The following is a 15,108-nucleotide window of genomic DNA, read 5'->3' as shown; positions in this document are numbered from 1 at the left end:
CATCCTAGAATTTTTTTTACGACCAAATATCTCATCCAAAAGACAGTGCTCTAACAGTATATTGACTACTCCTCTATACTGGGGTGTTAGGAACCATGGAGACCACAGGTTGAGCGCCCCCTGTTGGCCTCACTAACACCACTTCCAGCTGCAACCTAGTTGTCCCATGTGGTCTCCCATCTAGGTACTGACAGGGCGCAGTCCTGCTTAGCTTCAGTAGGCGACCATATGAGAGTTGCAGAGAGCTAGCTGCCGGCTACAAACAAGTAATATAAATATACTTTAGGTAAAATAAAAAAGAAAGAACTAACAACTGATACCAGTTCAAATGTTCTTGAATAAAATGGGTTTAAGTAATGTACATATGTAGAAATATGTCTGAAAAAGCGTTCAGTGGATTGAGCAAAGATGACATTATGACAAACACAGTGCATAATATAAAGACAGAGGCTGTTTCTCAATTCCAAGAACGCAGAGAGCGGACTTGCATTCTTGTGGAGACCGGTCTTGCCAGGTGTCTTCGGAAGAACGAACTCAGGAGACCGCGAGGGCAGATAATGCGTCCTTTGAGAAATGGGATGCTGCGTTCTTCCTGATGGTCATGTGACCTTCACACGTTTTACATGGAAATAATTTAAACATTACAGCACTCATACAACGATTTATTGTTTCCCCCCTCTTCAAAATATCTATTTTGCATAAAAACATTATAAATATACTCTACTATACAATATAAATAAAACAAATTTTAATATGAGTTTCAGCAAACAAACAACCCTGTTTGTAAAATGTGTTTATTCCTTTATTAAGATATTCATGTTGATGTTTACTTTCACCGCTTCATTCAGGGAAACTCCTGAGGTAAATAAGTGATATCTCTGAACTTTAATAATAAATCTAAATAAAATGCTGCGCTTCCCACCTCCAGTCGCAATGACTTTTGGGACTTCCAGAGCGAGTTCGGTGCTCAAGTCTGCATCAGTGCGTCCTCGATATCAAGATCACATCCGGGAAGTTTCACGCGTCCTCTGTACTTGCGGTCTTGAGTATTGGAACTGAACTTTTGGAACTGAACTTTGGCAGCTGATGATGACGTTACACGAGAACACGAGGAAGCAAGACCGCTGAAGAACGCATATTGAGAAACAGCCAGAATGTGGCAGAAGGTTATGCTGGATTCAGTGTCTAGCACTTGTCTCCCCTGCTGTTTGGGCTGCTTTGAAGGCTCTGTCAGCTCACTATGTGTGTGTGTGTGCTGATAGCCATCACATGCACTCATTATAATCATTATAAATATGCAGATCAAACTGAATACAATAACAAATGGCAAATAACGCATTTATAATAACAAATAATCATATTAGATTACAAACAACCCAAGGAGTTTAGCATGTGTGCATCACTGCCATTGTTTACACATGTAATATTTTTACTGAGGCAATTTAAACCAAAATACAGGGTTTTTTAGCTACATTAATTTACATTTTATAGAATTCCAAAGGAAAGAAAAACTCTTTAACTGTGCATTTCATATAAAGTCATTATGTAATTTTACTTGTAGACGCTTCATTGATAAATGCAAGCAATATGCTTGATTGATTAAAAACAATTATTTGTTGGAGATTCCCAATTGCGTTGTATTTTTTGATTACTAGACAACCTTTCAGGATCAGGCTACAATAGTATCATTGTTTCATGTTTTTGATTCACTAATAACAGGTTCAGACTACACAATATTTTAGTCTGTTATGATAGTCACTGTGTCAGGTTACTGTTAGGATTTTAAATCCCGGATTCTTGACATGTCTTGTGGCGCAATCATGTCCTCCTGGGAGGTTCATATTTGCAAGTTGACAAGTCTTAAGTATGATGTCAGGTGCTTTAAAGTCACTTTGGTGAGTCAAGATTGCAAGGTTGTGACATACCTTTTAATGACATACTTTAACTTTTTTACTTTACATGTATAAAATGATCAAGCAAATGACTTTTTTAGCTTTAAAAAGGTAAGTTGTAAAATCAATTGTCATTGCAATGGCACAAACATTTCTAGATGCTTTGAAATTTCACAATGAATAAAATAACAATAATACATTTTATTTATAATGCTTTTTTTAATACCCAAAGCGCTTTCAAACAGTAAAAAAACAACAAAGCACAATAAAACAATAAAGAATTCAGTAAAAAACAGTGAGATAAAAAAAAGATGACAAATAAAAACAATCCTAAAAATATGTTTTAAATAGCTTCTTTAAACAGTCCAATGAACCAGAATTCCTAATGTTTGTGGGAAGAGCATTCCAAATAATTCGGAATAATGTCCATTCAGATGATAAAGATGCTTCACTGATTTCGTCACTGAAGGTTCCTCATACTTATAACTTTTGTCATTGCATTCATGTGCATGTAACTCAACAAATATATTCTCTTTATGACATAATTTGAACCCACCATTGGTTACGAAACTACACAATGCTTCCTAATCATCAATTGCCATTTATAATATGTGCATAAATTGAAAATGGAACTAGTGGATGACTTCCAGACAAAAGCTTGGCTAATAAAAAAGTGCCGTGTTTTGCACTGACAGTGTTGGCAAGAATGCTCCCAGAAAGCAAAGAAAAACATGATAGTAGTTCCACCTAATAATACTAATGCTCCTGTTTTTCTTTTGCGTGCCATGTTTTTTGAGTATTTACATTTTTCTCGCTAATATCTTCTCTCATATTAGGCTACAGTTTTTTATTCAACAGAAATGCTGCTTGCCATGAAATCACTAAAAGTAAGTTAACAAGATTTTTCAAATCAGTTTTACAAGCAACATCTTGTGCAGACTTGTTCCCCGCTTAGAACTGCCAATGTAAATTGGTAAAAATTGAGCATGTAAAACATAAAAGGAGCAGAAAATTTCAGCCATAAATTTGCTGCTGAAAGATGCCAGCTTTCTTCAAATTGTTTCTCAGTCTGTTAGTGGACAAAGAAGTTCCCAGACATGGCTCAATCAGAAATGCTCATACGCAATTAATTTGTAGAGCGTCTGCAAAAGTGCAGCGGGATGCAGTTTGCCGGCTGAGCGGGAGAGAGCTGTGGCATTTTTAAACTTGAGATGTCTGTAATCTTAGCCCACAGCCTGTGCTCTGCAGACCAGAAGCCTTCGTCATTTGAAATAAGCTTCAGTGTCTCGCCAGGAAACATTTTCGTTTTCTCATGAAGAGGTGCTCGTACATGCTTATAGATGTTTTAGTCTATGATTGTTTTGAAATTACTTAAGATTTCCAAGTTAAAATGCATTAAAAGCAGTGGACACATTAGCTTGCTTTTTTACTATAAGAACTGCTATGATTTTTACAAGCTGGCAGCTGCAGATGGTCTGTGTTTAAGTATGATGATTACATGGTCTTTTTTCTGAGCAAATAACTCAATAAATTACAGAATAACTGACATTATCTTATAGTTTAACAATAGTTTATATACTAAAACAATCTTTTTAGGTATATTCATAACAAGAATCATTTCATGACGTCGCCTCGTGGTTCCATCCCAAAGAGGGAAGAAATCGCTTTCCTGAACTCTCGCATTTAATCTACCCTGTTGGTGGAATGAACTCCCTAACTGCATTAGAACGGCAGAGTCACTCGCTGTCTTCAAACGACTAAAAACTCAACTATTTAGTCTCCACTTTCCTTCCTAATCTGCAATTGCCTCTCTGGCTCCACCGCTAACTGTATTACAGGAAAAAAATTATTATAAAAAATATATAAAAATTACTAATGTTCTTACACTTTACATACCTGAAATTTGCCTACAGCACTTATTCATTGTGGCTCTTATAGTTGTGTAAATTGCTTCTTTGTCCTCATTTGTAAGTCGCTTTGGATAAAAGTGTCTGCTAAACGACTAAATGTAAATGTAAATATAAAATACTTAAAGTGAGGATCATTCGAAATATTTCCTTTGCCACTATCCTTCAAACCACTAAGTTTGACAAATTTGTCAGTAGAAGGACTTTAATCAATTGAAATACACTACAAATTCCCCAAGTCCGAATAAATCTACTAATAAAAATATGCAACTGAAAAGTTTTAAATAGTTTTAAGATTTTAAAATAATTGCAAATTGTTTACAGGCACTCTTAAACCAACATCAAAGCTGGTCTTGACAAACTTTTTTTTAAGCTGTATTGAATTATGGTTGTTTCACCCGCTCTATTTCTGCATCTTCTATTTTTACAGACTGTATGGGTAAAAGTGTTTCACAAGGCATTCATTGACTGCTGACTGAGTCACTTTCACTTTTATTGCAGTGAAATGTTGCATCGCTCCCACAAAGTAGTCTCCAGTGCAGCCCTGGAAGTTTGGTGTGTGCAAGGACTGCCCTCAGATGTCGTTTTGGGCAAAATGCTGATACTGCAGTAAACGATTGCAGTCGAACGCAGTCTTAAAAAAAGAAAAGAAAAGAAAATCCATACAACAATAATAGGCAGTGGTGGTTCACGGCCAGATTTCTGCGGTCAATCAACAACCCGACGTGTCAGAGTTGTAGAAACTGTTCCAAGAATCCTGCTGTTCTCCTCCTCCTTAATGTTTCCTCTCTCCGCTGGTCTTAGCTGTTCTTTTGTAGATCCCTCGTTTCTTTCCTTTCTCTGGGACTTGGTCTATTTTGAGCAGAATTAGGTCAGGCTGAGGGGAAAAATTCTGTGTGTGCAGTTTGCATTACATAAGCTTTCCCTTTGTCCTCATCAGTGTCAAACATAGTGACACTGACCCTGTGCATTAACACTTTGCTTTCTAGGAACTACAGCTCACTGTGCAAAAGCTCTTTCTGGTCTAACGCCTCCCTTCCTAAACTCTTTAGTGATATCTGCAGAGTGCATGCTTATGATGTGTTCACACCTCACCGGTTTGGTTAGATTAAAATGAACTCTGGTACGATTGTTCTGTTCGTGCAGAGTTCATTTGAATGCTGCCATCTGAACATTGGAGTGCACAGGGTGTCTTAAAAACTTAAAATGTCTTTCATTTATTCCTTTTCTTTTTGGCTTAGTTCCTTTATTAGTCAAGGGTCGCCACAGCGGAATGAACCGCCAACTTTTCCAGCACATGTTTTATGCAGCGGATGCCCTTAGGGGTGCAACCCATCACTGGAAAACACCCATACACTCTCATTTACACACATACACTACGGCCAAGCTTACCCAATTTACCTGTAAGGCATGCCAACTGGCCCAGCCGAGGCTTGAACCAGCAACCTTCTTGCTATGAGGCGAAAGCAATACCCACTGTGCCACCGTGCTGCCCCCAAAATATAATTTTGTACCCAAAATTGATTGAAATATTGTGTTGCATGTATCTTAAATAATTTTAAACAGATCTTTATTTTCCTATGTTCATATAAAGCTACCTCAATCTAGCCAACACCTATCCAATCACCAACAATCAAACCTTTAACAAATGTTTTATTCAGTAACTCTGTTAAACAATATGGTTTCATTATCATGGCGAGAGCATCAAAGTTGTCGGAAGTCATTCATTTTCAATGGCTTTTCATTGTTTAGACTTCAGCAGTGAAATAGTCATGGGCTGATATAAGATTCTGACGTATCAGGTTTCACCGTATCACGTTATTTTGATTACTGCTCCAAAATAAGTTTTTTTCGATGTCTGGATAAAAAACCTACAACTTTTCCTGCCATTAAACACACTGTATTTTAATTTGAGAAACATTTAAAATATTTTGGACCAGTATGTCGACATTCCTTTTCTGCGGGAGATATTGTTGCCCTAAAAACTAAATAGAATAGTTGTGAAAAAAACAAACCAACAAACTTGCATATACTTTAGGAATGGTATAACAGAAAGCTTTGGTGGTTTTAAAACCTTGACTTCTCCAAACCGTGTTAAACCTTGGAACCGGTTATCGTCCTATGCCTACAGTGAAAATTAAACCACACTAAAATGAATTTCATCTCAAACTCTATTGACACAGTTTCAATGTACTAGAACTTTGATGTTAAGCTGCTTTGACACAATCTACATTGTAAATGCTTTATTGAAAAACAGAAGAATTGAATTGAGAGTTGAAATCAAGTCAACTTTATGGTAATGAGTTATGATGAATAATGAAATGAAACCACACCACATCCAACAACTTGATCTTCCAATGAATTTGGTAAAAAGCTTGCAACATTTTCATGCTAGAAAGTATGTTTTTATGCGGTAATGTAACTGATTTGCTGATATGTTGCAATGACCTTATTAAATACAAGATCAATGTAGCGAATTTTGGCGCTCTTGCTGGCGGAGCAGTAAAGGGGGCCAGAGCTAACTTTGACGTTGTTGTCGCCTTCGGTGTGAACGCACAATTAGTGCAGTTCTTTTTATAACTGTAAATGCTGCTATCTAAACACTGGCGCACACCAAATAACACTTCTGAAAAAGTGGGTCTCATTCCTCTTCTAACCAAATGCTGCTGTCTTACTGAGGGTGTGTTTACATTTGTAATTTCTTATTTTGGCTCAGTCCAAAAAAAAAAAAAAGCGTTTAGTCCGGGTTTAGTGTCGTTTTTAAGACCACAGATCAAGATATACAGCTATGGGAAAATGTAAGAGTCCACTTGAAAACTATAATAAATATTATAATTTTTTGTTGTATTTTGTAAATGTCTAATAAAATTTCTTTCAAATTTAAAATCTAAATACTAATTTAGAGCATATGTTTATCTATTTGTTTATTTTTGCTTAACAAATTGTATTGGAACTCTCCAAGCAGCTAAAACGATGCTGTGTGCTGGGCTAAACACGCTCGTTGTGGTATTTTTATTGATGGTATTTTTATTAGTTGAGAACTCGTGAAGAGCTTATAAAATGTGTAAAGGAGTCAAAACAGAGCCAGAAAATCCACTGTCACACAAAAATGAAGATATGCTGCAGGAGACACATTCCCAACAGCTGTATTGAAATACAGAAGGCAACACTGCTGCTGTGTTGATAAAAAAATATGGTATCCTATTTACTGCTGAATTTTGTGATGTCACATTTTGGGTCTCTTTAGATGTCTTTATAGCCTGTGTTGCATTAATATTTCAGTTTAACCACATAAGAGTTTGTTTGGAAGTGGAACGAGACCCATCTTTTTGGTGGTCTTGCTTTGTTTGGTGCGCATCTGGGTTCAGATGGCAGCATTCACACTTTAGATGAACCGCACTAAAAGATCAGTGCACTAGATTTCACTTTAATTAAAGCAAACATGCCAAGTGTGAACACACCCTAAATTATTAATGTGATACAGACCGAAGACATGAACACAAGCATCAGAAATGCAACAGAAAGAGAAAACCAGAATCTCCCTAGTAAAGAAAGAAGACAAATTCTATAAAACTTTTCAGAGATTATTTTAAATACATAAATAAACCCTTTTCAAAAGCCTGTTTTGGCTCATTTAACGGTCATCAGCATCTTAAATGCTTAAAAGTTTTTTTTTATTATTATTATATGCATTTTTTAAGAAAGTGTGAACATTCATATGCATTTATGCATGTATTATATCATTTTTGCTTCAATTTACAAAAAGAAAAAAATGTTTTTAATGTAGTAGTACAGGAAAGTAAGTTTGATATTATTCTCTCTTCTGTCTAAGGTTTCAGTCTCGCACAATTTTTTTTTCCTTTTTCTGAAAGTCTTTATAACATCATTGTGGAGTTTTTTTTAATTATTTTAGCAAATAAGATTGTAAAAAAAAAATTTTGTACTCTCCCATTCACTGCACTCTTAAGTAAAATCAAAATTATTAACCCCCCTTTGATTTTTTTTTTTCTTCTTTTTTTAAATATTTCCCAAATGATGTTTAAGGAATTTTCACAGCATGTCTGATGATTTGTTTTCTTTTGGAAAAAAAGTCTTATTTGTTTTATTTCGACTAGAATAAAAGCAGCTTAATTTTTTTAAGATCCATTTAAGGTCAAAATTATTAGCCCCTTTAAGCTATATTTTTTTCGATTAGTCTACAGAACAAACCATCGTTATACAATAACTTGTCTAATTACCCTAACCTGCCTAGTTAACCTAATTAACTTAGTTAAGCCTTTAAATGTCACGCTAAGATATAGAAGTGTCTTGAAAAATATCTAGTAAAATATTATTTAATGTCATCATGGCAAAGATAAAATAAATAAGTTAATATAGATGAGGTATTAAAACTATTATGTTTAGAAATGTGTTGAAAAAAATCTTTCCATTAAACAGAAATTGGAGAAAAAATAAACAGGGGGGCTTATAATTCAGGGGTTTTAATAATAATTTTGACGCTACTAAGAAACTTGGAAGTGTGAAAAGGGTCTTTTACACGAAATGGTTAATTTGAAGAGGTTTAGACTAATTTATATTAAAACTGAAGGTCAGAATTTTTTTTATATTATATTTTTATTATTATTTATTTATTTTATTTGTCTAATATCATTTTACTTTCTTCTGTATTGTTTGTATATTGCAGGTGTGCCCAAATTTTTTCTTATGAGGGCCAAAAACAACTTGATTGAGGCCAGTGGGCTGAAGATGAATATAGTTGTCATGGGTAATTTCCTAATTTATTTTATAATATTTTAAAATAACTAGAAATCATTGCTTTTTATTAGCTAATATGCTTTTTTACATGTTATAATGATCTTATGTATTTGATGTATTTGCTGTAATTTGCTTGCTGATGTCTTCTGCATAGTCCGCTATCCGTCAAGTGACAGTATTTACGTTTTTAGAAACCGGTTTCATTTACGACATTTAATTGAAACCTTTTTTTTTTGTAGCAATAAAACAAACTTATAAAATAAAATGTTATGTCAAATTAAACATGACGAAAGGCATTCTACCCAATCCTCTTCATCATTCACACTCTTTTCAGATGGGATGGTGGGCCAAGACAAAGGTTCAGAGGAATTGCTATTTAATACCTTCTAACATTTTATACTTGCTTCTTCAGTTCTCAATTTCAAAATATACAATTACAAAAACACAGTCACTCATATAGCATTGGTTTTGGATGACTGTAAGCTGTTTTTTGGGAGGGAAGTTTGGAATAAACATAAAAAATCACAATGTGAACACAATAAGCAAACTATGAGTATAATTAGTCTTTTTTTTTTGTTAAGAATGAATGAACTAAGAGAACCAAACTACAAGTTTAAACACACCATTAGATCACTCAAAGGATTGTTTGGCTGGACAGCTTTTGTGATGGCACGGTGTGACCCCACTAAGTTTTATGAGAGCTGGAGAGGAAGATTCTTTCTGAGTAAGGTGGTGTGTTGAACAGGAGCAGAGGGCCAACAGCCAGACTAAGAGAGTGTTTATGAGAACTAGTTATTCTCTGTCTTAATAAAGGGTTGTTAGCAACCCAGTGGCTAAACATTCAGCATTGCCTATACATAATCATCTATCAACGCTTTTTAAATGATTTAAAACCAATCGATATGATCACCTGAAAATCTGCCAGTCCCAACAGTTTTTGCTCTTTGTGCTTTAATAGCTAAAGTACATTATCCTCACGAATGTAAGGTTTATATTAGCTGCACCCTTTTGACATATCTCCAAAATCCAATGCAAACCAGATGTGATGTATACGATCTGTAATATTTCAGCTTTATTAGTTATTAACCTTAAACACACACCTACTGAATGGCAAACCTAACAAATTCTGGAGAAAACGGCAGCGCTACGGAAAGCTATATATTTAGTCTGTTTATGTACGTGTAGTAAGAGGTGGAGTTTAATAGTGCGGGTTGCCAGGTCTCCAGTATTCCTCCTGTCTCAGCAGGGTTTGTGTTTTTTGGAGTCGTGCCTGTCCAGATGTTTCTTTTTGAGCCACTGTAAGCGATACCTCCTAACGCTGTGTAGTTTTTCAGAGCCAGACTCAACACCCACACAACACCTTGTTTCTATAAGCAGAATCAATATGGATTTGAAGTAATATTCTGTCTTTTATGATTCATTGAATGCCTCACTCCATCAACTACTGTCACAAATTAGGCCAAGCAGTATATGTAATATATTTGTGCGGGGAGGAGCAAGTTTGTATAGTCAAAACATCACTAGCGTTAGACGGACTAATTATTTTGTTTAGTTTAATGCATATTAGGTGCAGTTCAGCTGCCATGTGTGAATTTTTGTAAAATGAACCCTGAATGTAAACTTTGAACCGCTGAATGAACTCTGACTCATGCTGAACAGCTGACTTTTTTGGGGAGATACTATCTTATCTGCTATATTACTTTTGAAGTCATAGGGTTAAAGGGGTCCCTTGGGATTTTCATATTATTATTGTTATTATTATTGTTGCTGTATAAAGAAATTTTTTGAGGTACATTTTAGAGTTTATTTTAATTTCTATGAGGGCTGCATGATTACGGAGACCCGGAAAGTAAGTGATGGTGGGAAAAAAATTGATGGAAGAAAAAAAAACTGGGTTGGAGAAAAAAAAAAACAGAGCAATAGAAAAACATATTTTAAAGTTTTTTTGCGTTGCCTCACCACGATGTTTTGCGATCTCTCGCAAAGATGTTTTGTGTTATCTCGCAAAACTGTTTCTCGCTTTCTTTACATTAAATGGCGTTTACAGAAGCTGATCTGGGATCAGTTTATTGTACGAAGCGCTTCTGTCAATCATCGGTTATACATGCATTCACTGGTTCAGAGGTTTCGTATGAAAGGCGACGATCGACGCACAGCTTTAATGTAAAAAAAGTGGGATAGAATGGTAAAACACAAAACATCTTTGCGAGGGAAAGCAAAAACCTTAGTAATATGTTCTCCTATCACTCAGTTTTTTTTTCTACCACACAGTTTTTTTTATCCACCCCCCTCCCCCCTTACGTGCCTTCCGGGTCTCTGTACATTATTCTGGCAAAAATGAGAATCACTTTTTTTTTTTTTTTTTTGCTTAAAGTCAAGATCACAATTTTCTCACAATTCTGTAGATGTAAAATAAAGGTTAATAAGAGTAGACTATAATTGCTGTTAATTCTCAAAAAGTAAAGCAGCAATGATAATATTAAGTCTATGTAGGTCTACTGTTGGTTAAAATGCAAGATTTTGTACAGACTTGGAATGGTGGACTTGAATAGACTTTAAATTTGTCCTGGTCGTTAATACACAGTAAAGTAATTATATCACAATGCAACTATTCAAAATTCTGAAGTTATTATGGTTGACACATATAGGCTGTGTTTACCCTGCAGATCTTGATGGTCAATTACGATTTTGTTTAATATTAGTTTAATATTAGCGACAGTTTAATATTAGTTTATATTGGTTATAAACTTTTATAAAAGTCATTCTCTAAGGTTTTTATTGATGCACGATTCACATTGAAAATCTGATCTATACCTGCTTACACTGCAGAAATGAGGCACAGATTCATATTGGATAAATTTTTACAATTGAACAAGGCCTGAATCTGATTTGAGTAAATCTAAGGGGAATATTTATTTACCTTCATGCATTATTTATTTATTTATTTATTTATTTATTTATTTATTTATTTATTTATTTATCTCTGTTGTTTATCTATTTGTAGGTTGATCTGTCTGTCTCTGTCGGTTGTTTATTTACTGTTTTTAATGACATTTTATTATTTTAGAACCTGACTTTGTTTATTTTAATTATTATTATTATTATTATTATTATTATTATTTTATATTATATGCTTACATGTTTGTGTGAATGCAATATTGGAGCTTTTTACACTTCTATAAAAATAATCAACGTAGTCAGTTGAATATCTGCTTATCTGTTAAATGGCAGAGAGGGAGGGAAAGGACAGTGGACAAAAACAATGTATATGAGAAGTGGAAACAAATGGTTAGGTGTCCCACTGCGTCCTAGTGAAAATGTGGCTGCTTGTAAGAATGACCATTTGAGGACCTGTGGAATAGTTTGTATAAGCGGCTAAAAATAGGTGGCACGGATAGCTTTAAAACAATGCAGCACAAGTGGCTCCTATTTTGCTTGTTGTCTGGACGAGGTTTCATTCAGCCATCAATAATTGTCATGACACTCAGAGAGAGGTAGTCCCTCTGCCATTAAAAACATGCCAATGCCATGACAGCCCAAAATTATGAGTCTCCTAATGGGTCAATCTCTATGTCGTAATAAATAAGGGAGCTTTTTGTTTGAATATTTGCCAAAGTTTCTTTGCGATTAATTTATGTCCATCTCAAGTTTCGAGCTCGACATATGCATACTTGGAGACGCACGTGCTAAAAAAAGAAGAAAAACATCAAAGAAAATCAAGAAAGTGGGGAATTAAATCGATTAGTTTACATATAGAAAATCAGGATTGCTTTTGCCAGCTCTTATTTGTTCAGTTTGGGATCAGGAGCCTTGGAAGCATTTTTTTTGGCAGTTGCTGGAGATCATGAGCGAACCCCAGCATTGTTCGGCATGGATGCTTTGGTCTTTTAATAGTCATCTGTTGTAATCCAGCCATTGTTCCAACAGCGGACAGTCACATCACCAAACATACAGAGAGTCAAGTGCGCTCATGTGTTTCCAGCAGCGGGACAGGGATGAGTCATCTCACTGCAGGGGGCTGACGACGACCCGTTTAGGGTTTCAGAGTCACAGTGTCCCATAAAAAACTAATCAATGTCAAAGAGGCTTCTAAACAAATGGGGAGAGTGAGGAGGACAAAAATATCATGTGCATTCATTGTAGCACTATTTATATAGGCCTAGTATGAATATATATAATTCATAGTATTAAATTGAAGTCAGAATTATAAGCCCCCCTGAATTATTAGCCCCCCTTATTTATTTTTTACATAATAGTTTTAATACCTATTTTCTAATAACTGATTTATTTTATCTTTGCCATGATGAAAGTTCATTATATTTTATCAGATATTTTTCTAGACACTTCTATACAGCTTAAAGTGACATTTAAAGGCTAACTAGGGTAATTAGGTTAACTAGGCAGGTTAGGGTAATTAGACAAGTTATTGTATAACGATGGTTTGTTCTGTAGACTAATCGGAAAACAAATAAGCCTAAAGGGGCTAATAATTTTGTCCTTAAAATGGTGTTTAAAATTTTAAAAACTGCTTTTATTTTAGCCGAAATAAAACAAATTAGACTTTCTCCAGAAGAAAAAATAGAAAAAATATTGTCAGACATACTGTGAAAATTTCTTTGCTCTGTTAAATATCATTTGGGAAATATTTAAAAAAAAGAGAAAAAAAAATTCAAAGGGGGGCTAATAATTCTGACTTCAACTGTATATATATATATATATATATATATATATATATATATATATATATATATATATATATATATATATATATATAGTCTTACTAATGATATTCAAATTACTATTATGAGAATTATTTGTTATTATTTTTATTATTATTAACAATAATTAAAAAATAAATAAAATATTCAGTTTAAATAAAGATGCTACATTGATGCTATTTTAATGTGCTGTACAATGTATTACATGCCACATATCAGTTACACTGCCAGATAGATCAGTTTCATCCCCTGGTATTCCAAAAACTATTTGACTTGGATTTATTTCTCTTTTTTATGTAATAACTATACAACACTTGTAGTGAACTTGTTTGTGTCATTAATGAAGCTTGATATGAGCTCTTATGAGCTCATTAAATAAGTGTAAATGAAAGCGGGAAGCTCATCTTTTTATGAGGGGACTTCCACTCATCCTCATGTTCAGGGCCTGGTCTGATGCGGCATATGAAGTTTCCATAGTCTTGCTCCAGCGTCTCTATTGCAGGTGGGTTTTAACGAGCCCACTTCACCGCCATACTATGGCATCCCGCCTCAGCAACAACAGGTGGGTGAGACGGGCTCTCTTTTCTTTTTTATGAGGTCTCTACTCTCTGTCTGGGAGGCAACACGAGACGTCAAACGTGCCCTTTGCACTAGCAATAAATAGAGGTGGAGCAAGTGAGGCAAGAGGCGCCCGCATACCGTGAGCTTTTGGGTCTGTTTAGTTTTTTTACCACAGAGTGATGAAATATTATCTACACTACAAATAGCCTGTGCCTCACTATAAATGAAGTATTTGATGTGCTCAATATAGAATTACGTAACTAAAGATTTCCTGCGAGGTGTGTTCAGGAAACTTGGATGTCTAGCACTGATGTGAAATCGTTTACAGTCTAATTGTAGGTTCAGTTTGAAACTGTACAACACTTTTTATTGTTAAAGTGGACATGAAATGAAACTCTGACTTTTTCAGTGTTTAAGTGCAATAACCAGGTGCCAAGTGCATCTAAATCCAGTAAATGATGGACAACCCATTAATGTTTTAATAAAACTTTTTTGTAACAAAGTGTGAAACAAATGTGTTTCTAGTGTTTATATTTTGCTCCACTATGATTTAGAAAAAGGATCTTCCTACAATCTGAACGTTTCCATTCTCAGTGTCACTGCAGCACTACATCATTTCTGTTTACTTGCAGTGTGTGTGCACCAGAAAAAAATAGAAATAAAACATTTCAAATATTCTGTATGTAATGTACAGTTGAAGAATTATTAGCCCCCTTTGAATTTTTTTTTTCTTTTTAAATATATTCCAAATGATGTTTAACAGAGCAAGGATATTTTCATGGTATGTCTGATAATATTTTTTTCTTCTAGTCTACAGTATAAACCACTGTTAAACAATAACTTGCCTAATTACCCTAGCCTGTCTAGTTAACTTAATTAACCTAGTTAAGCCTTTAAATGTCACTTTAAGCTGTATAGAAGTGTCTTGAAAAATATCTAGTCAAATATTATTTACTGTCATCTTGGCAAAGAAAAAGTAAATCATTTATTAGAAATGAGTTATTAAAACTATAATGCTTAGAAATGTGTTGAAAAAAATCTTCTTTCTGTTAAACAGAAATTTGGGGAAAATAAATGGGGTCTAATAATTCTGACTTTAACTGTATTCGATCATATAGTCTCCATACAGGCTCCTAACATTCAAGCCACTGAGGACATTGTGGTTGAATTTAACTATTTGGGGAAATGTACTAAGGAATGTCTGTAAAATGTTTCAAATTTAAACCGAATGTATGTTATGATTTTACTACTTTACCAATGAGGGTCGGCTTTTAA

At 34.6% G+C, this 15,108-nt stretch overlaps 1 non-coding gene across 9 annotated transcripts in view; it reads left to right on the top strand.

Annotated features, from left to right (window-relative positions):
- Positions 1-15,108, top strand: part of LOC147834000 (uncharacterized) — a 146,244-nt gene that overhangs the window by 70,812 nt on the left and 60,324 nt on the right. For 4 of the 9 annotated variants that reach the window (XR_015507795.1, XR_015507800.1, XR_015507796.1 and 1 more), the window contains one exon: positions 8,484-8,564. The exons of 4 other annotated variants lie outside the window; for them this stretch is intronic. This is a non-coding gene — a transcript (uncharacterized LOC147834000). Of the gene's footprint in view, positions 1-8,483; positions 8,618-15,108 lie in introns of those variants that run through there. One more of the 9 variants, XR_015507794.1, reaches the window with a different exon arrangement.

This window comes from Danio rerio, chromosome 14 (assembly GCF_052040795.2).
Source record: "Danio rerio strain M-AB ecotype USA chromosome 14, GRCz13ab, whole genome shotgun sequence".
NCBI lineage: Eukaryota > Metazoa > Chordata > Actinopteri > Cypriniformes > Danionidae > Danio > Danio rerio.
The sequence above is the reverse complement of the archived record's forward strand: the minus strand, read 5'-3'. Positions and strand labels throughout refer to the sequence as shown.